At 49.3% G+C, this 22804-nt stretch overlaps 1 protein-coding gene and 1 non-coding gene across 9 annotated transcripts in view; both read right to left on the bottom strand.

Annotated features, from left to right (window-relative positions):
• Positions 1-8846, bottom strand: part of KTN1 (kinectin 1) — a 126405-nt gene extending 117559 nt beyond the window's left edge. For 3 of the 8 annotated variants that reach the window (XM_077323984.1, XM_077323987.1, XM_077323981.1), the window contains exon 1: positions 8557-8846. The gene's annotated coding sequence lies outside the window, so the exon portion shown is untranslated. Of the gene's footprint in view, positions 1-5600; positions 5622-8556 lie in introns of those variants that run through there. The other 5 variants (XM_077323979.1, XM_077323982.1, XM_077323986.1 and 2 more) reach the window with 3 other exon arrangements.
• A 13801-nt stretch (positions 8847-22647) lies between these two features.
• TRNAK-CUU (transfer RNA lysine (anticodon CUU)) lies at positions 22648-22720 on the bottom strand. The gene has a single exon. It is a non-coding gene; the product is annotated as a tRNA-Lys (tRNA).
• Between the last annotated feature and the right edge of the window lie 84 nt (positions 22721-22804).

The following is a 22804-nucleotide window of genomic DNA, read 5'->3' as shown; positions in this document are numbered from 1 at the left end:
GCAAATCTTCCCTCTCTCCGCCTTTGCTTTCGCTTATCACAATGGAGATGGTCCTTCTCTTCTTTCCCCTCCTGTGTGCAGGGTTTTGACTGCAGCAAAGGCACAACTAGATTCGAGCCCGGAGGTTCCAGAGCGGCCCTCCTCAACCTTTTGACAGAGAAGTAGCATCTGAAATAATTCTCCAGGCTTTCAGGAGGCTCGGAAGTGATGTCAGTTGGCCACGCCTCCCTGCCACGCCCCCCACTTCCCCAGAAATGACATGTCACTGGAAGTGATTTAGGGCAGAGGTAAACATGCAGGCTCTGCCCTCCTGCCAGGTGCAGAAAATGAGAGAACTCAGGCTCCGGAGGAGAAGCGATGGAAGCAGCCAATTCCCCAGCGTGTGGCTGAGTCCATGAAGGCAGGAGTGGGGAAGCCGTGGATCCCTTCTAGAGCTCCCAGGGAACCCCTTGGATTACCTAGTTGGCAATACTTGCGCTAGAGGGACCACCGAGTTTTTCAGGGTGTAAGCTTTTGAGATTGAGAGATCCTTTCGCCAGATCTGACGAAGGGAACCTTGACTCTAGGAAGCCTGTATGTTCCAAAAAATTTGGTCTCTAAGGTGCTGCTGAATTTGAATCTAGTGCAGGGGTGGCCAAGCAGTGACTCTTGAGATGTCCAAAGACTACAATTACCATGAGCCCCTGACAGCACCATGCTGGCAGGGCCTAGTGGGAATTGTAGTCCGTGGACATCTGGAGAACCGCAGTTCGGCCGACCCTGCTTCAGAGGCAGGACTGGTCTCTAAGATGCTGCTGAACTTGAATCTAGTGCAGGGGTGGCCAAGTACTGACTCTCGAGATGTCCGTGGACTACAATTCCCACGGGCCCCTGCCAGCATCACGCTACTCTGAGCATTCAGAGCTGCTCTCTGGAACTGCAACAGAGGCGTTCCAAGCAGACAAATTCCCCGAGGAAGATGGACCGAGGCCAGACGCGACCTTTCCAAGCCGCAGCGATTGCCCAAGCTTCGGCAGCCAGCTGGACTGTGCCTCTTCTCTCCCCTCCAGCCCCTGAGCCAGGCCTGTCATCTCTGCTGCTGCTTCTCCTCCTCCCCCGTGAGTGCGCCAATAAATCAACAGGAGAAATGGCGGAAAGTAGGAGCGGAAGTCAGACACTCTGGGGGGGGGGGGAGAGAGGTGCAACGAGAAGGAAACAAAGAGTGCGAAGTGAAGAGAAGAAGAGAGACCGCAAAAGGATAGAAAAGAGCAAGGCGGTCAGGAACACCTTAAAGACTGACGACCTTTGTGGTAGGGGCGGAGCTTCTTCAGAGCCCGGGAGCACCTTAAAAATTAATCTGCAGCAGGGCGGGAGCTTGGGTGAATCACCGGCCACTCACTTCTTCAGATCCTGTTGACTCATGAAAGCGCCTCCCCGCCTCAAATTTCGATTCAAGTGGGTAGGCTTGTCTGAGGAAGGGTGCTTGCTCTCGGAAGCTCCTGCCTTGAATAAATCTTTGTTGGTCTTAAACAGGGGTAGTCAAACTGTGGCCCTCCAGATGTCCATGGACTACTATTCCCATGAGCCCCTGCCAGCGAATGCTGGCAGGGGCTCCTGGGAATTGTAGTCCATGGACATCTGGAGGGCCGCAGTTTGACTACCCCTGGTCTTAAAGGTGCCTGAATGGACTCTGGTTTTGTTTTGTTGTGCTGCCTCAGATCTGGTTAGCCTTTCAGTTGCTCCTGGGCTCCTGCTCTTTTCTACGGCGACAGACAGACTAACACCATCCTGAAAAAGGATAAGGAGAGTGAGAAGGATCAGAAAAGGTGGCAAGAAACATCAGCAGATCTCCTATCCTAAAATATTGAATTTTTTAAAAAATCCAATTTGAAAGAACAGCCCTTCCCTCCCCCCAACAGACCCACCACCTTTCAGCTCATGATCAGCCTGCACCTTCACAATGGGGGTGGCAAGGGCCACCAATTCACAGCCAAATCATGGCGACCCATATTGGCTTGCCCTTCTTTGCCTGGACTTCCTTGGTGGTCTCCCATGGAAGAACTAACCAGAGCTGACCCTGTTTAGATCCCAATGAATCAGCCTAGCCTGGTCCATCTAGGTCAGGGCAAGAGATATTTTTTTGGGGGGGGAGGTCTGCCATTGCCTGCCTCTGCATAGTGTCCCTGGCCTTCCTTGGTGGTCTTCCCTCCTAACTAAGGGAAGCCCCAGCTTAGCTTCCAAGATCTGATGGGATCAGGCTGAGCCTGGTCCATCCCGCCCCCAGAGGGTGCGACACCCACCTCTTAAGAGGGGGATGAAGACACCAGAACAGTGGTTCTCCACCTTCCTAATGCCGCGACCCTTTAATACAGTTCCTCCTGTTGTGGTGACCCCCAACCATAAAATTAGGCAAGGGTTCTTTCACAGAAATTAAACCTAAACTGACCCATGGCGTGAAGATCCCTTGTCAGTTTGGTGTAGTGAGCCAGTTTGGTGTAGTGGTTAGGAGTGCAGACTTGTAATCTGGCATGTCAGGTTCGATTCTGCGCTCCCCCACATGCAACCAGCTGGGTGACCTTGGGCTCGCCACGGCGCTGATAAAATTGTTCTGACCGAGCAGTGATATCAGGGCTCTCTCAGCCTCACCCACCTCACAGGGTGTCTGTTGTGGGGAGAGGAATGGGAAGGCGACTGTAAGCCGCTTTGAGCCTCCTTCGGGTAGGGAAAAGCGGCATATAAGAACCAACTCTTCTTCTTCTTCTTCTTCTTGTTCATGATTGTATATAAATTGGTTTTTCCCCCAGGGTTTCTCAGTTCAGTTCTGCCTCTTGTCCCACCATGCCGATCTCGCTCTTTTCCGCTGCTCCAGACAGACGAACGCTCTATCTCGATCTACCCCGCAAGGCTGTTGTGTGGATGGCGCCCCCCTCCCCGGCCAAGCTGCCTGCCCTGCTGCGACCCCTGTGAAAGGGTCGTTCGACCCCCAAAGGGGTCCCGACCCCCAGGTTGAGAACCACTGCCCTTGAACCTCCCTTTGCGCACCCTTGATACCACAGCGGATACACCAACAACAAACGACAAGGTTGTCCTAGGCCGCAAGAAACCATGTAGAGGTCAAAGCAAACACCACTAAATACACACCGCTGTTAGTTTTCAGGGAGGCACGGAACCAGGTAAATGAGAAAGTAGGTGAAGTGTTCCAAAGGCAGCTGGCTCAAGGCAGTGCGCTACACACAGGCTGGAAGGGAAATGAGAAGTTATCGGCATCCGTGCACACCTGGACCGGACAGGGATGACTCTGGCTAACCCGATTTTGCCAGGTCTCGGAAGCTCAGCCGGGTCAGTTCTGGCCTGGTTAGCACTTGGGTAGAAGACCACCAGGGTAGTCCAGGAGGGCTACCCAGAGGCAGGCATTGGCCAACCACCTCTGTGCGTATCTTGGCTTAAAAGCAGTGTGGGTGGCCAAGACTGTGGCTCTCCAGATGGCCATGGACTACAAATCCCATGAGCCCCTGCCATGCAGGCAGGGGCTCATGGGATTTGTAGTCCACGGCCATCTGGAGAGCCACAGAGGTCTCCGTCAGTCAGTCGTGACCTAAGAACAGTTTCCACCACCGGCGCATCTGACATTAAAAAATGCCCACCCACGGTCCCCAAAAAGAAAGGAGCTTGTTGAAAGTGGCCAGACAGCCCCCGAAATATTCAGACAGCTCTTTTAAGCTTCCACATAAATAATGCTAAATGTCCTCAGTTCATGACTACCTTTTCTAGTGTTTCTGAAGAGTGTCTTTCGGTCGAGACAAAGGAGCCAACCACCAACCAGAGCCCAGAGGTCCCTCCCCATCACCAACGGCAGCCCCAGAAAAGTACTGAATTACGGTGCGGCAAAATGGAGCTAAATGTTCCATTGTTGAATTATGAACTCTCCTATTTTTCTGATACAAGTCCTTATTGTTAAGAACGTCATATGTTCATATCAAGATGTCTGTTATATTGTACCTGTTTTATCGAAGTTCCAGCGTAAACCGCCCTGAGGCACGGCGGTATATAAATATAATAAATAAATATAATAAATATAATAATATTTTTAAAATAAAAATAATAATACTGTTTGGAATTCTGCTTCACAATCTGAAGCAGAGACCAGCCTGGAAATTCCAGTGGAACAAATTTTAAATATGTATTTCAAATGCTTAGAAACCCACCTTTCTCCCAAAAAATTGGATCTGAAGCAAGTGCATATAACCCAGAAAAAAATACCCCACATTCATTAAGACAAAAACATTTAAAAGCTCCCAAAATCCTCCAGAAGGGCTGAGTTTTATAGTCCTTCTGGAACGCCATCAGGGTAGGGCCCTCCCTCAACCTTTCAGGGGGGCACCCCATAAAACAAAAGCAGGCACCAAGTAGGGGAGGGGCCACAGCATCAACTTGGCACGCAGAAGGTCCCAGGTTCAATCCCCGGCATCTCCAACTGAAAGGGCCAAGTAGCAGGCGATGACAAAGACTTTTGCTTGAGCCCTGAGAGAGCTACCGTCAGTCTGAGTAAAGACCGATGCCCTATTAGACAGCTTCATGTGTTCATGAGAGAGAGGGACCACAAATAGGCAGCCGATGACTCCATTTTAGTTGGTGACGGGCACAGCCGAAAGACACGGCTACGCCAAGCCAAAGTTCTTGGCACGGGTTCCTACAGCAAGAGCGACTCAACGGGACACGCTCCAGAAGATGTCTAGTTGGGCCACAGGGTTATGCTTCACTTGCTGCATCATTAAAAGCCCATGACATCGGAGACCAAGCTTGCTGGTTCTTCGGAAGAGGCGCAAGATGCCAAGTCCGACGTCTCGGGGAATCCATGACCGAAGTAGAGCTTTAGCCAGCCAAATCTGATGATTAAGCCGTGCGGCGTACCCAATATAGCACGGTGCAGCCGTCACACAAGGGTGAAGAAATGCATAGAAATAGGCGGGCCCATCATAGATCGTGTCCGTCTCCCATCTCACGCCCCCCCCCCCCAGCTTTTGAAAGCTAAGTTTCCAGAGAAAATAAAGATTCTTCCAAAGGGCTTGGCCCGAGGTATGTATTCCATCACATAAAAGGATTATTTGTACATTTCTTACACATTTCCCAGTCCCGCCGTCCCTTTTAAGCCTCTCCCCACCGGCCCGTTTTAGAACGCAATGTGACAATCTGCTTTTGCGGTTCACGTCGCCGTCCCTTAAAGAGCCAAGCGGCCGCTAATTGAATCCTAAACCGTTCGGCGCGAGAAAAGAGAGTTGGGCTTCCCCAGTTTGAGGCAGCAGCTGCATTTCACAGAACGCTTTGATTGGGCAGGCCAGGCCAGGCCGACGGTGGAAGGGAAATTAAATCTGCAGAGTTAAAAGGGAAGCCGCCTGTTTACCCACGGAGACAAAGTGGAGTTCCGGACACGTCAACGCCGCAAGTGGAGTTCCGAACACTTTTCTCCAAGAAAGCTAAGAACTAAAGTCGATGGCTTGTTTTGCGTTACGCCGAGGTCTACCTGGGATCCCTTTGCCGCAGCTGACACCCCGGTCGGATCACGTTACCATGCACAACAAACATTGAGTTTAGCTTTCCAGGGAGTCGAAATATCACATTACCTGAGAAAATGAGAAGGGCACCCGTGCCGTTCGGATCCCTCTACGTGGAGGGGAAGCCGTTTTTCAAAACCAGTTCGGCCCACATGCTTCGGAAGCCTCGATAAGCCAGGAAGTAATTTTAAGATAACTGGGCAGCATTTCTTTTCACAGGATCATCCGGGTCGCGCATTTGGACTGGCCGAGCATAAAAGGTTCTCAGAGGCAGCCCGGTAAGTACGGGATACTGCGTCTCTTAGAGGCTTAGAGGACCAGGCCCCTGGATTTTCTCAAGGCGAAAGACGGATATCCGGTCGCGGGGAGTTAAGACAGGAGAAAGATTCTCCCCCACACACTGGCCGCTAATCTCCCTTGGTGGACTTTTTCTCTAAGACGTCCACCGGAACGAACAGGCACGTGGGAAAGAGAACGAGATCCCAAAATGAGCGCTTCTTGCCTCAAGTGGGACGGCCCCAGGCCCCTATCCCTCAACACCCCCATGACGACTGCAAAAGAGCAGGCAAACGGGAACAGCCTTCAGCGATCTCCAGGGGGAACCTCCAGCAAGTCCCCGTTTTTCTCTTTCTGAAACTCGTTCAGAACTGAGGAAGAAATGGAAGCCTGGAAGCATTTGGTCTCCACAGAAATACTAAAACAGGAGTGGACCAGATGGTGGGCTTTGGCCACAGGGCCCGCAAGTGGACTTCTCCCCTGCTAAGTTGCTCTCATAGAATCATAGAATATTAGAGTTGGAAGGGACCTCCTGGGTCATCTAGTCCAACCCCCTGCACTATGCAGGACACTCACAACCCTCTCGCTCCTCCACTGTCACCTGCCGCCCCCTTGAGCCTTCACAGAATCAGCCTCTCCATCAGATGGCTCTCCAGCCTCTGTTTAACAATCTCCAAAGATGGAGAACCCACCACCACCCGAGGAAGCCTGTTCCACTGAGAAACCGCTCTGTCAGGAACTCCTTCTGGATGTTGAGACGGAATTTAGAATCATAGAATCATAGAGTTGGAAGGGACCTCCTGGGTCATCTAGTCCAACCCCCTGCACTATGCAGGACACTCACCACTATCCACTGTCACCTGCCACCCCCTTGAGCCTTCACAGAATCAGCCACAAACAACTTGGAATGCACCCAGTTCTCCTTCCATGAAACTCTTTTGAGGGAACAAGGATCATCCCCGGCAAAAAGTTTTATTGCTTCCCGTTGGTATCAAGAAATAAATCCGCCATAGCTGCCTTTTTACTTCTCTAGACATTAGGAACGCTTTTTCCACCCATAGATCCCCCTATCCCTGATCATCTTGCTTCAGGAAATAGGAGACATGCCCATCCTTTCATAGCCTCAGAAAATTCTCAGCAAGGAATGCCTCAGCAGGTCAGCTCTAGGCTCAGTGCTTGAGCCCCCCAGAAAAGAATTCCTGTCCGCGGCTGAGGTGTGCCCGACTTGCAGCCACTTCAAGACTGTGGGGTTTTCGAGGCCAAGAGATGAGCAAGAAGGGTTTCCCCTATTTTTGGGAACCCCCAACACGTGATCTTGTTCAGCTTTCTAAATTTAAGACTCCCTTTCAAGAAAAGAAAAGCACACCCACAAAGATCTTGGCCCTCTTCAGGCCAAGAATACTGGCGTCCCCGTTCGTCCCAAGGGTTCCTTCCCATCCTTCCGCTCCACATTCGCCCGCTCTATTAACACAACCAGAGTGAAATCCAAAACCCCCCGCAAGCACTGCCTTAGATTGTTACAAACCACAACACTGATTTAAAAGCTTCACACTCAGTTCCGCAGAAAGGGGAGATTCTCCTTACGCCCCACCCTTTATACAATTCCTACAGGAGTCCTTCTTGGGGAGGGATGTATTGAAAAGCTGTTTTCCCCAATAAAAAAAAAGGAAACCCTCATAGGCATCGCACCGCAAAAAGGGATTTCTGCACAAGACTGAGACTCTCTTGGGGGGAGTGTACTGAAAGGGAGCCCCCCCTTATTAAAAGAATAACAGTTTGGGGGAAAGGAGAGACACCCCATACCATTGCACCCTAAAAGAAATTTCTATAGAAGAATGAATCTCTCTTGGGAGGGGTGCACTGAAAGGAAGTTCCCCTCATTATAAAAAAATAACACAGTTTGGAGGTAAAGGAAAGACTCCCTGTATAAATTTACACCCCAAAAGTGCTTTCTGCACAAGAATGAGGTGCACTGAAAGAGAATCCCCCATTATATAAAAAAATAACACACTTCGTTGGGGGTAAAAGGAGAGATTCCCCATTCACATTCCACCCCCAAAAAGATCTCTACACAAGAGTGAGTAGGGGGAGGACTTAAATGAATTCCCCTGTATTATGAAAAAAAACACTTAGTGGGGGGGGGGAGAGGAAGAGAAGTCCCCCAATACCACTGCACCCCCAAAAGGAATCCCCCACCCAAGCTTGAGTCCCCCTTGGGGTGTTGGGGGGGGGCACTGAGAAGACAGAGACCACCCCAACATCGCTCCCCCCCCCCCCAACTTCTGCAAGGGCTACGATTCGATTCTGCAGGGGCCCAAGAGCAGGTTCAGGACCAAGCCTCTTTGGGGGTGCCCCTCCAGCCCCCCCTCCCACCCACCCCCAAAGAGGGTGCCCAAAACCTGGGTGGAAGGGTGCATGCAGAAGGGGGGGGTGGCAAGGCATTTCTCACTGGCTCAAAAGAAAGGCCTCAGGGCAGGGGTCGTCAAACTGCGGCCCTCCAGAGGGCCATGGACTACAATTCCCATGAGCCCCTGGCAGGGGCTCATGGGAATTGTAGTCCATGGCCCTCTGGAGGGCCGCAGTTTGACGACCCCTGCCCTCAATGGGGTATCTGGGGCGGGCGGGGAGGGCGCGGGCCAGCCGGGGCTGCTTCCCCACGAGGCGAGCGGGGCCTAGCGGGGGAGAGGCCGAGGCTGAGGCCGAGGCCGGCCTGGCCTGAAGGGAAGAAGGGAAGGGCGGAGCGGCGCACCTGGCAGCGGGAGCCCGGCCGGCGGCTTGGCTGGAGGAGGAGGAGGAGGCCGGCGAGGAAGCGGAGAGCGGAGAGCGGAGAGCGGGCGGCGGCGGCTCCTCCTCACACGGCGGGCGGGCGGCCTCTCTCCTGCCTGCCTTCCTGCCTTCCCTCCCCGCCTGCCTCGCTGTCTTCCTTCGGGGCGGAGAGGAGAGGAGCGGAAGGGAAGGGAAGGAGGAGGAGGCGGCCCCGGCACGTCTGCGGCGTCGGCCCGGCCTCCCCGCCGCCCATCCCCGCCCCTGTTAAAGGGGAAACCAGCAGCAGCAGCCCCAAGGCCAGGCCAGGCCCGGCGGGGATGGAGGAGGAGGAGGAGGAGGAGGAGGAAAAAGAAGCGCCGCCGCCGCCGCCGCCTCCGCCTCGCAGAGACCGGCCCTCGCCTCCCCCTTCGGCATCCTCTCCTCCTCCTCCTCCTTCTCCTCCTCCTTCTTCCAAAACCATCTTCTTCTTCATCATCATCATAATCACCATCTTCTCCTCCTCCTTCTTCCAAAACCATCTTCTTCCTCATCGTCATCATAATCACCTTCTCCTCCTCTTCCTCCTCCTTCTTCATCATGATAATTCCCATCTTCTTCTCCTCCTTCTTCCAGCACCATCTTCTTCTTCATCATAATCACCTTCTCCTCCTCCTCTTCCTCCTCCTTCTTCATCATGATAATTCCCATCTTCTTCTCCTCCTTCTTCCAGCACCATCTTCTTCTTCATCATAATCACCTTCTCCTCCTCCTCTTCCTCCTTCTTCTTCATCATGATAATTGCCATCTTCTTCTCCTCCTTCTTCCAGCACCATCTTCTTCTTCATCATAATCACCTTCTCCTCCTCCTCTTCCTCCTTCTTCTTCATCATGATAATTGCCATCTTCTTCTCCTCCTTCTTCCAGCACCATCTTCTTCTTCATCATAATCACCTTCTCCTCCTCCTCTTCCTCCTTCTTCTTCATCATGATAATTGCCATCTTCTTCTCCTCCTTCTTCCAGCACCATCTTCTTCTTCATCATAATCACCTTCTCCTCCTCCTCTTCCTCCTTCTTCTTCATCATGATAATTGCCATCTTCTTCTCCTCCTTCTTCCAGCACCATCTTCTTCTTCATCATCATCATAATCACCTTCTCCTCCTCTTCCTCCTCCTTCTTCATCATGATAATTCCCATCTTCTTCTCCTCCTTCTTCCAGCACCATCTTCTTCTTCATCATAATCACCTTCTCCTCCTCCTCTTCCTCCTTCTTCTTCATCATGATAATTGCCATCTTCTTCTCCTCCTTCTTCCAGCACCATCTTCTTCTTCAACATAATCACCTTCTCCTCCTCCTCTTCCTCCTTCTTCTTCATCATGATAATTGCCATCTTCTTCTCCTCCTTCTTCCAGCACCATCTTCTTCTTCATCATCATCATAATCACCTTCTCCTCCTCTTCCTCCTCCTTCTTCATCATGATAATTCCCATCTTCTTCTCCTCCTTCTTCCAGCACCATCTTCTTCTTCATCATAATCACCTTCTCCTCCTCCTCTTCCTTCTTCTTCTTCATCATGATAATTGCCATCTTCTTCTCCTCCTTCTTCCAGCACCATCTTCTTCTTCATCATAATCACCTTCTCCTCCTCCTCTTCCTCCTTCTTCTTCATCATGATAATTGCCATCTTCTTCTCCTCCTTCTTCCAGCACCATCTTCTTCTTCATCATAATCACCTTCTCCTCCTCCTCTTCCTCCTTCTTCTTCATCATGATAATTGCCATCTTCTTCTCCTCCTTCTTCCAGCACCATCTTCTTCTTCATCATCATCATAATCACCTTCTCCTCCTCTTCCTCCTCCTTCTTCATCATGATAATTCCCATCTTCTTCTCCTCCTTCTTCCAGCACCATCTTCTTCTTCATCATAATCACCTTCTCCTCCTCCTCTTCCTCCTTCTTCTTCATCATGATAATTGCCATCTTCTTCTCCTCCTTCTTCCAGCACCATCTTCTTCTTCAACATAATCACCTTCTCCTCCTCCTCTTCCTCCTTCTTCTTCATCATGATAATTGCCATCTTCTTCTCCTCCTTCTTCCAGCACCATCTTCTTCTTCATCATCATCATAATCACCTTCTCCTCCTCTTCCTCCTCCTTCTTCATCATGATAATTCCCATCTTCTTCTCCTCCTTCTTCCAGCACCATCTTCTTCTTCATCATAATCACCTTCTCCTCCTCCTCTTCCTCCTCCTTCTTCATCATGATAATTCCCATCTTCTTCTCCTCCTTCTTCCAGCACCATCTTCTTCTTCATCATAATCACCTTCTCCTCCTCCTCTTCCTCCTTCTTCTTCATCATGATAATTGCCATCTTCTTCTCCTCCTTCTTCCAGCACCATCTTCATCATCATCATAATCACCTTCTCCTCCTCCTCTTCCTCCTTCTTCTTCATCATGATAATTGCCATCTTCTCCTCCTCCTTCTTCCAGCACCATCTTCTTCTTCATCATCATCATAATCACCTTCTCCTCCTCTTCCTCCTCCTTCTTCATCATGATAATTCCCATCTTCTTCTCCTCCTTCTTCCAGCACCATCTTCTTCTTCATCATAATCACCTTCTCCTCCTCCTCTTCCTCCTCCTTCTTCATCATGATAATTCCCATCTTCTTCTCCTCCTTCTTCCAGCACCATCTTCTTCTTCATCATAATCACCTTCTCCTCCTCCTCTTCCTCCTCCTTCTTCATCATGATAATTGCCATCTTCTTCTCCTCCTTCTTCCAGCACCATCTTCATCATCATCATAATCACCTTCTCCTCCTCCTCCTTCTTCCAGCACCATCTTCTTCTTCATCATAATCACCTTCTCCTCCTCCTCTTCCTCCTTCTTCTTCATCATGATAATTGCCATCTTCTTCTCCTCCTTCTTCCAGCACCATCTTCTTCTTCATCATAATCACCTTCTCCTCCTCCTCTTCCTCCTTCTTCTTCATCATGATAATTCCCATCTTCTTCTCCTCCTTCTTCCAGCACCATCTTCTTCTTCATCATCATCATAATCACCTTCTCCTCCTCCTCTTCCTCCTCCTTCTTCATCATGATAATTCCCATCTTCTTCTCCTCCTTCTTCCAGCACCATCTTCTTCTTCATCATAATCACCTTCTCCTCCTCCTCTTCCTCCTTCTTCTTCATCATGATAATTGCCATCTTCTTCTCCTCCTTCTTCCAGCACCATCTTCTTCTTCATCATAATCACCTTCTCCTCCTCCTCTTCCTCCTCCTTCTTCATCATGATAATTGCCATCTTCTTCTCCTCCTTCTTCCAGCACCATCTTCATCATCATCATAATCACCTTCTCCTCCTCCTCCTTCTTCCAGCACCATCTTCTTCTTCATCATAATCACCTTCTCCTCCTCCTCTTCCTCCTTCTTCTTCATCATGATAATTGCCATCTTCTTCTCCTCCTTCTTCCAGCACCATCTTCTTCTTCATCATAATCACCTTCTCCTCCTCCTCTTCCTCCTTCTTCTTCATCATGATAATTGCCATCTTCTTCTCCTCCTTCTTCCAGCACCATCTTCTTCTTCATCATCATCATAATCACCTTCTCCTCCTCCTTCTTCTCCTCCTTCTTCCAGCACCATCTTCTTCTTCATCATAATCACCTTCTCCTCCTCCTCTTCCTCCTTCTTCTTCATCATGATAATTGCCATCTTCTTCTCCTCCTTCTTCCAGCACCATCTTCTTCTTCATCATCATCATAATCACCTTCTCCTCCTCTTCCTCCTCCTTCTTCATCATGATAATTCCCATCTTCTTCTCCTCCTTCTTCCAGCACCATCTTCTTCTTCATCATAATCACCTTCTCCTCCTCCTCTTCCTCCTCCTTCTTCATCATGATAATTCCCATCTTCTTCTCCTCCTTCTTCCAGCACCATCTTCTTCTTCATCATAATCACCTTCTCCTCCTCCTCTTCCTCCTTCTTCTTCATCATGATAATTGCCATCTTCTTCTCCTCCTTCTTCCAGCACCATCTTCTTCTTCATCATAATCACCTTCTCCTCCTCCTCTTCCTCCTTCTTCTTCATCATGATAATTGCCATCTTCTTCTCCTCCTTCTTCCAGCACCATCTTCTTCTTCATCATAATCACCTTCTCCTCCTCCTCTTCCTCCTTCTTCTTCATCATGATAATTGCCATCTTCTTCTCCTCCTTCTTCCAGCACCATCTTCTTCTTCATCATAATCACCTTCTCCTCCTCCTCTTCCTTCTTCTTCTTCATCATGATAATTGCCATCTTCTTCTCCTCCTTCTTCCAGCACCATCTTCTTCTTCATCATAATCACCTTCTCCTCCTCCTCTTCCTCCTTCTTCTTCATCATGATAATTGCCATCTTCTCCTCCTTCTTCCAGCACCATCTTCTTCTTCATCATCATCATAATCACCTTCTCCTCCTCTTCCTCCTCCTTCTTCATCATGATAATTGCCATCTTCTCCTCCTCCTTCTTCCAGCACCATCTTCTTCTTCATCATCATAATCACCTTCTCCTTCTCCTCCATCTTCTTCTTCTTCATCATCATAATTGCCATCTTCTTCTCCTCCTTCTTCCAGCACCATCTTCTTCATCATCATAATCACCTCCTCCTCCTCCTCCTCTTCTTAATCATAATTGCCATCTTCTCCTCCTTCTTCCAGCACCATCTTCTTCTTCATCATAATCACCTTCTCCTTCTCTTCCATCTTCATCTTCATCATGATAATTGCCATCTTCTTCTCCTCCTTCTTCCAGCACCATCTTCTTCTTCTTCATCATCATAATCACCTTCTCCTCCTCCTCCTTCCAGCACCATCTTCTTCTTCATCATAATCACCTTCTCCTCCTCCTCCTTCCTCCAGCACCATCTTCTTCTTCCTCATCGTCATCATAATCACCATCTTCTTCTTCCAGCACCACCACCTTCTTCTTCCTCATCATGATCACCATCTTCTCCTCCGTCTTTCATCATTACCATCTTCCTCTTCTTGTTAGCATCATTATATCGCCTTCCAGCACCTTCTTCTTCATCATCATCATGATAATAATGAACTTCTTCTCCTTCTTCGTCCAGCTCCATCTTCTTCTTCATCCAAATCACCATCTTCTCCTCCTTCCCGCACGATCTTCTTCATCATCATCATGATAATATCAGCTTCCAGCACTACCTTCATCATCATGATAATCATCTTCTCCATCATCATCATCATCATCACCATCTTCTCTTTCTCCTATCATCTCCTTTAATCCTCATCTTCTTCTTCTCTGCTTGGGTTCCCATATTTTGAAAAGCCAAAACAGAGGATGTTATCCTGACTGGCTGCTTCAAACGCATGACCACGTTCCAACCCAAAACAACAGGGGAAAGTTTTGGTCTCTATACCTTGTAGTTGGCCCTGCAGAATAATTGGTTGGCCACTGAGATAGATCCAGATGGGTAGCCGTGTTAGTTTATCTGTAGCAGCAGAAAACAGCAAGAGTCCAGTAACGTCTAAAAGACTAACACAATTTGTGGCAGGGTTGGAGCTTTTGTGAGTCACTGCTCTCTCGTGAAAACTCTTGCCCTGCCACAAATTGTGTTAGTCTTGTTCTTTTCTGCTGATTGGTCACAATGTGACAAAGGATGTTCAACTAGGACCTAGTGGACCTCAGGTCTGATCCAGAAGGGATTCTAATGAAATCCTTGGCCTTTCTGTCCTATTTGTTGGTTCTCCAGAGGAACTAGCTGGCCACTATGTCAGACCAGATGCTGGACTACATGGACCTGAGGTCTGATCCAGCAGGGCTCTTCTTAATGCACTTTGCAACTCCATTTCATAAGAGTTGGTTCTGTATACCCCATTTTTCACTACCCGAAGTAGTCTCAAAGGGCTTACTATTGCCTTCCCTTCCTCTCTTCACAACAGGCACCCTGTGAGGCAGGTGGGGCTGAGAGAGCTCTGATAGGACTGCTCTCTGAGAACAGCACTATCAGGGCTGTGACTAGCCCAGGGTCACCCAGCTGTCTGTATGTTTAGGAGTGGGGCATTGTTTTTCCTAGGACAGACATAACATAGTGCTAGTAACCAGGCTTGCCAACCTCCAGGTAGGGCCTGGAGAACTCCTGGAATTACAATAGGATTTCAGGTCAAAAGAACTCTTGGAATTACAATAGATGTCTCCTGTGGAGAAATGGCACCTTAAGGCATAGATTTTCTGGCATTAAACCCCCCCCCCCCGAGGGTCCTCTATCCAAACCCTACCCTTCCCACTCTCTATCCAGTTTGAGCCAGTTTGGTGTAGTGGTTAGGAGTGCGGACTTCTAATCTGGCATGCTGGGTTCGATTCTGCACTCCCCCGCATGCATCCAGCTGGGTGACCTTGGGCTCACCACGGCGCTGATAAAGCTGTTCTGACCAAGCAGGAATATCAGGACTCTCTCAGCCTCACCCACCCCACAGGGTGTCTGTTGTGGGGAGAGGAAAGGGAAGGCGATTGTAAGCCGCTTTGAGCCTCCTTCGGGTAGAGAAAAGGGGCATATAAGAACTAACTCTTCTTCTTCAGTAATATCAGGGCTCTATCAGCCTCACCCACCTCACAGGGTGTCTGTTGTGGGGAGAGGAAAGGGAAGGCGACTGTAAGCCGCTTTGAGCCTCCTTTGGGTAGGGAAAAGCGGCATATAAGAACCAACTCTTCTTCTTCTACCCCCCAATCTCCAGTCATTTTCCAGCCAGAGTTGACAACCCTAGGTGCGATCCCCCTTGCCATCCCAAATGGCACTGCCATTCTTTCACCAAATCATTGCTCTTATCTCCATCGTGGATTTGGAAACCTGTTTTTAAGCAGTAACGTTCCATGTAAACCGCCCAGAGCCGTAGGAAAAGGAAGTATAAAAATCCAAATAAATAAATAAATAAGCAAGCAGGAGCGGCAAAACTTTTTCAGCACAACGTTATGTCCTTGTTTATTTCAAGAGTGTGCCGACGCCCCCAACACATGCATGGGGAGGCAGGAGATGTCTCATTGAAAACTGGGGTGCTTCCCCACTGGAAAGAACTGCAGTGCGTTGTTACCAATTGCATCAGTTCACATGTTCGGCTACAAGCATGGAGGACAACCCAGTGAAAAGAGACAACCATATCCTGTATGCATCCATTCATTTGGAAACCCCTCAAAGACTTCTTGGGTGAAAGTGGGAGAAATGGCTTGATGATTTGTGGTTTGAGGGTTTTAACAGGAAATAAATTCTCTTTTGGGGGGGTTCCAATGGGACGCATCATTCTCCTCTGCCCCGCTGTCTCCTCCTAACCACCCTGCAAGGTAGCTTAGATTGAGAATGCATGACTAAGGGATGCCAGTCCTCAGGTGAGGTTTGACGTTCCCTTGGAATTATAGCTCATCTCCAAGCAACGGAGATCAGTTCCCCTGGAGAAAATGGCTGCTTGGGAGGGTAGACTCCATAGCATTACACTCCACTGAGTTCCCTCTTTGCCCCCAAATCCCGCCCACTCCGGGCTCCGCCCCCCAAATTTCCAGGTATTTCCCAACCCAGACCTGGCAACCTAGCATAATTGGCCCAAGGTCACCAGATTCAACGGCCAAGTGGATATTCAGAAGACCTGGAGTTTCCCAGATTCTAGATCAGGGGTAGTCAAACTGCGGCCCTCCAGATGTCCATGGACTACAATTCCCAGGAGCCCCTGCCAGCTGGCAGGGGCTCCTGGGAATTGTAGTCCATGGACATCTGGAGGGCCGCAGTTTGACTACCCCTGATCTAGATCAACACTTTAACCCAGGCTTTCTCAACCTGAGGTTTCTCAAACCCTGGGGTTTCTTGACAGCCCTGGGAGGGTTTCCCAAATAAGTGGGAGTTATGTAAATTTAATAGATTTTTAAAATGTGTTCAAAATTTATTGGGTGGTATAACCATATATATGAAGAGCCTCTTGTGGCGCAGAGTGGTAAGGCAGCAGACATGCAGTCTGAAAGCTCTGCCCATGAGGCTGGGAGTTCAATCCCAGCAGCCGGCTCAAGGTTGACTCAGCCTTCCATCCTTCCGAGGTCTGTAAAATGAGGACCCAGCTTGCTGGGGGGTAAACGGTAATGACTGGGGAAGGCACTGGCAAACCACCCCATATTGAGTCTGCCATGAAAATGCTGGAGGGCGTCACCCCAAGGGTCAGACATGACCCGGTGCTTGCACAGGGGAGACCTTTACCTTTACCTATGACCATATATGGTCATGTTGACCCCATTCCCCTTCCCTGATGGACCTGGAAAGGGTGGGAAGGGAGGAGCCCCAGGTAAGCATGTCCACAGCTCTGCTTCCCAGCCATATTCTGCACGATCGCACCACTTCTGCGGTTTCTTGAAGCCTCAAGAATGTTTCAGGGGTTTCTCAATGGTAGAAATAGCTTTCACTACTATCCCACGCTGGTTCTCCCAGCATGTTCCTGTCATGAAAAACAGGTTCTGGAGCTGAACTTCTGCCTTAATGGACCCAGGACTCAAGTTCGGTCCTGTTTACAATCTTTTCCTCGTCTCCTTCCTGCTGTGGATTTCCTGGACCGGCTCCACCCGCATCATCTGCAAAAAAAGCGAAAGGGCCAGTTCAGACATGCGGGCACATGGCTTTGTTGCTCCTAGCGCATGCGTGCTGTATGCTGGGAACTGGCTCTCCCTCACTCAGTCATCCCTTGACGACTGCATAAATAGAAAATTAGGAGTCAGTCCCCCGAGACGTCACACGGAGGAGGCAGAATGGAGCTTAGAGGGAGGGCATCTGATTACTTGTGGAAGGTCCCAAGTTCAGTTCTCTAGAACAGGGGTAGTCAACCTGTGGTCCTCCAGATGTTCATGGACTACAATTCCCACAAGCCCCTGTCAGCAATTGCCCCAAATCCCGCCATGAACATCTGGAGGACCACAGGTTGACTACCCCTGCTCTAGAACCTCCAATTAAAGGGACCAGGCAGTCGATAAATCTAGTGTGGTGTTGTCGTTAAGGGCGGTGGCTTCTAATCAGGAGAACCAGGTTTGATTCCTTACTCCTCCACATGTGGGCCAGTCACAGTTCTCTTAGAGATGCCTCACTTGGTGCCTGTTCTAGGAAGAGGAAGGGAAGGCGATTGTAAGCTGCTTTGAGACTCCTTCAGGCGCTGAAAAGTGGAGTATAAAACCAACTTTTCCTCTTCTTCGTCACAGCAGCAGCCTCTAATCTGTTAAGCTGGGTTTGACTCTCCACTCCTCCTCCACATACAGCCAGCTGGGTGACTTTGGGCCAATCACAATTCTTTAAGAGCTGTTATCTCAGAGCAGTTCTCTTAGAGCTCTCTTAGACCCAATACAATACAATACAAAACCTTTAATGGCATTCACGCTATAGACCCACCTACCTCACAGGGTCTCTGTTGTGGGGAGAGGGAGGGAAAGGTGTTTACAAGCTGCTTTGGGACTTCTTTGGGTAAGGAAAAGGGGGGTATAAAGAACCAGCTGAATGAATCTTAGAGCCATCTTTCTCTTATGTCCTGTGGATTATAAACAAAAAGCCTCTTCCTGGGGTTGCCAGAAGCCTGCTGTGACCTGATGGCATTTTAAACACTCATGATTACAATCAGATTCTGCACATGTGAACACATGAAGCTACCTTATACAGAACCAAACCAAGGTCAGTAATGACTACTCAGGGTGGTACCAGCTCATGGGGGTCTCAGGCAAAGGTCAATGCAGTTGTAAGAACCTCGCTTAATATGTGGAATCGGCCTCATGGAATGGTTGTAAAAATATCAGAGAAGCCATGCTGGGTCAGGCCAATGGCTCATCCAGTCCAAGACTCTGTGTCACTCAGTGGTCCAAACCCAGGTGCCATCAGGAGCAGGGCCAGAACTCCAGAAGCCCTCCCACTGTGCTCCCCCCAAGCACCAAGTGCAGAGCATCGCTGCTCCAAACATATGAACATAAGAGAAGCCATGTTGGGTCAGGCCAGTGGCCCATCCTGGCCATCACCCTGTCACGCAGTGGCCAAAACCCAGGTGCCCTCAGGAGGTCCACCAGCAAGGCCAGAACTCCAGAAGCCCCACAAACACAAAAGCCCCAAGCTTCAAGGACACACTGCATCCCTACCCCAGATATAACAATGTATGAGAAGCCATGCTGGATCAGGCCAGTGGCCCATCCTGGCCGACACGCTGTCATGCAGTGGCCAAAATACAGGCGCCATCAGGAAGTTCACCAGCAGCGCCAGAATTCCAGAGGCCTTTCACATCCTCTCACCTGGTCCTTTGAACTGGAGATGCCAGGGATTGAACCCTGGGACCTTCCGGGTGCCAAGCAAAGGTTCTCCCACTGAGCCATGGCTCTCCTGTGATGATTCAATGGAAAGGTTGTGGAATCCACAACTGAATGCACCACCATGCATCTGATGAACAATGTTCACAGAAACGATACGGCACTCTGTGGCCATGCAGGGCTGAGTCCCTATTCTGTTCGGTTCAGACCCAGAACATTGTGAGCACATGTGAAACCAGCTTCTCATGTTCTCAGCCTGTCTCCTGCTGCCCTGGCGGCGATGCATTTTTAATGCGCGTTAGAAGAAGAATCAGGTGTGTCTAAATGGCAAAAGTGGTGATGGAATTTCCCTCCCTTCTTGCCAAGCGTGGGAAGGAAGGCATGTCAGTGCGCCTGGAGATGCCGCAACACCAAGGGCGACACAAATCTGGGAATGATTTGTGATGTTCTCACACCGCAGACGGAGAAGACCCGTCGTCGCCCTTGCGGCTGCGCATCGTCAAAGGGATTGCAATGTCCTGTGAAGTCTTCTTTTCTTAATATAATCTTTAAATTTCTGAATATTGATAGAATACAGAAAAGGAAATCAATCAAATGTTTTGAAAAGACATCAAATATTTCTCAAACTCTCGAAGCATCTTACAGTCACCTTCCCTTTCCCCTCCCCACAACAGACACCCTGTGATGTAGGTGGGGCTGAGAGAACTCTTACAGAACTGCTCTGTTACAACAGCTCTATGAGAACTTTGTCTCACTCAAGGTCACCCAGCTGGCTGCTTGCAGTGGAGCGGGGAATCATACCCAGCTCTCCCAATTAGAAGCTGCTGCTTTTAACCACTACACCAAGAAGAAGAGTTGGTTCTTATATGCTCCTTTTCTCTACCCAAAGGAGGCTCAAAGCGGCCTACATTCTCCTTCCCTTCCTTTCTCCACAACAGACACCCTGCGAGGTGGGTGAAGCTGAGAGAGCCCTGATATCACTGCTCAGGCAGAACAGGTTTATCAGTGCTGTGACTAGTCCAAAGTCACCCAGCTGCTTGCATATGGAGTAGGAGAGGGGAATCAAACCTGGCTCCCCAGATTATAAGCTGCCGTTCCAAACTACTAAACCATGCTGGTTCTCATATACTTAAGCATCTTGACGAAAGTTTGAGTCTAGTGGCACCTTTAAGACCAACACAGTTTTAATCAAGATAGAAGCTTTCATGAGCAAGGAAGCTTCTTGAATTTATCTTAAGCATCTTGACTAGTCCTACTTGGAAACTCACCATCCTCACCCTAACCGGCCATCTTGTCCAACCCTCTGCTCAATGCAGGATGGATCAAAAGGATCCCTGGCAAGCATTTTTCCAGCTGCTGCTTGAAGACAGCCAGTTGGGTGAGGGTGTGAGGCTCAAAAGCCCGTTAGCATTTCTGCAGACAGAAGGGGGCACATGAACCCCACTGCCCTCCCTGCACCTTGGCCAGGGTGAGGAGATCTCTGTTGAGATGTGGTAGGCAGAAAGTTTGGCTAACTCAGCAGCGGCACCTGCTGGTAGGAGGAGAAAATGGAATCCCTGCCAAAGCAAAGATCTCAGCCTGGGCAGGGTTCAAGGGCAGAGGCTTTAATAGGAGTTGTCAACCTCCAGGTGGGGCCTGGAGATCTCCTGGAATTATAACTGATCTCCAGGTGACATAGATAAGTTCCTATGGGGAATATGTCTGCTTTGAGAGGGAGGATAGTATGGCATTATACTCCACTGATGTCCCCCAACTTCTCCCTCCCCCCAAATTGCCCAGAATTTCCCTACCCAGAGCTGGAAACTCTATTAGTAACAGATTCTACTTAACGCATTGCATTCTGCCGCAACCCCTTACTACATCCGTTAATTTTTACTAAGCTGCACACTCACTTCTTCCTCCACCAGACCATTTATCCTGCAGCATGGTGTTTTTGTAAAAAAAGATCATTCATTCATTTTATGTTTTTACAAGGTGCAGGGGTAGGAATAAGAGCCTCTTGTGGCGCAGAGTGGTAAGGCAGCTGTCTGAAAGCTTTGCCCATGAGGCTGGGAGTTCAATCCCAGCAGCCGGCTCAAGGTTGACTCAGCCTTCCATCCTTCCAAGGTTGGTAAAATGAGTACCCAGCTTGCTGGGGGGTAAAACGGTAATGACTGGGGAAGGCACTGGCAAACCACCCCGTATTGAGTCTGCCATGAAAACGCTGGAGGGCGTCACCCCAAGGGTCAGACATGACCCGGTGCTTGCACAGGGGATACCTTTACCTTTAGGGGTAGGAATAATGAGAGCTTCCGCCATGTTGGGATTGTTTTTAAAGTCTTTTAATGGGTATTTTAATGGGGATAAGACTATTGTGACCCGCCATGAGCCTACGGGGAGTGGCAGGAAATAAATCTAATCAATAATAATAATAACAATAATAATATCTCACCTTTCTCCCCCCCATAATGGCCACCCAAGCAGCTACCAAATGAAAAACATATATAATACAGTCACACCTAAAAAGGGCAATCCTGAATATTTGGGTGGGCGGAGTTTGGGGAGGGAAAGAGCCTCAGAGGGGTTGTTGTTGTTAGGTCCAAAGTTGTGTCTGACCCATCGCGACCCCATGGACAATCATCCTCCAGGCCTTCCTGTCCTCTACCATTCCCCAGAGTCCATTTAAGCTCACGCCGACTGCTTCAGTGACTCCATCCAGCCACCTCATTCTCTGTCGTCCCCTTCTTCTTTTGCCCTTGATCGCTTCCAGCATTAGGCTCTTCTCCAGGGAGTCCTTCCTTCTCATGAGGTGGCCAAAGTATTTGAGTTTCATCTTCAGGATCTGGCCTTCTAAGGAGCAGTCAGGGCTGATCTCCTCTAGGACTGACCGGTTTGTTCGCCTTGCAGTCCAAGGGATACAATGCCACAAAGATCACCTTCCAACAAGGCCAATTTTTTCCTGTGGAACGATCCCCAACCCCTGGAGGTCATTGGAGGTTGGCAGCCTTAAATACTGCAAAATGAATCTGAGGATTTGCAGCCTCCACAATGGAACAAGCCACAGTCTCGTTCAGCCATCGTTGCCTATGTTGCTGGTACTTCATAATATCTGAATTGGATTAATTAAAAACAGAGTGTCATTTATTTATTTAGATTTTTATATCACCCTTCCATACAGCTCTGGGCGGTTTACATGAAGCAATATTTCAGCAGGAATGTGAACTTTGAGAGGACCCTTAGGAAGGTCAAATTATATCAGTCATGGAAGGGGACGCCTGAGGGGGACCAGCAGATATTGTTGGTTGGTCGGCCTCAAGCCAATGCCTGGGTGGAGGTGCTCCGTTTTGCAGGCCCTGCAAAAATGTGGGAGTTTGGGCAATTGTGGGGCTGTCGTTTGTTGCTGTTCTCGTGTCCCACTCTACAGGGCTGTTGTAGGGATGCATTTAGCATCTGATATCTACCGAAGTTGACGTTGGAATTAAATTCTGTTAGTCTTCAAACTACCTCAGTATTTCCAGTGTGGGACATCCTTCAAGCAACCGGAAGCGCAAAGGAAAGTGGAGCTAGTATTTAAGGTTGCCAGCCTCCACTGAGCTGCAGGGGGTGGAATCAATTCCACAGGAATATATGGCTTTGTTGGAAGGTGATCTTTGTGGCATTATACCCCACTGAGGCTCTTCCCCCCTCCAAACTCACCCACCCAAATATCCAGGATTGCCGTGACCTGGAAACCCTGTTTTGTCTTTCATTTATCTGCATTGACAATACTAATTAATTAAAAATGCATCTTAGAGAAGAAGAAAAAAACCTATCCGCCCAACGTGGGGCTCGAACCCACGACCCTGGGATTAAGAGTCCCATGCTCTACCGACTGAGCTAGCCGGGCGCTGGCTGAAACCCTCGATTGACGCCTTCTTAATGATCCCTCTACGCATGCGTACTCCCACCTTGAAACAGCCTACCCGAAGTT

The sequence above is a fragment of the Paroedura picta genome, chromosome 2 (assembly GCF_049243985.1).
Source record: "Paroedura picta isolate Pp20150507F chromosome 2, Ppicta_v3.0, whole genome shotgun sequence".
In the NCBI taxonomy this organism is placed as follows: domain Eukaryota; kingdom Metazoa; phylum Chordata; class Lepidosauria; order Squamata; family Gekkonidae; genus Paroedura; species Paroedura picta.
The sequence above is the reverse complement of the archived record's forward strand: the minus strand, read 5'-3'. Positions and strand labels throughout refer to the sequence as shown.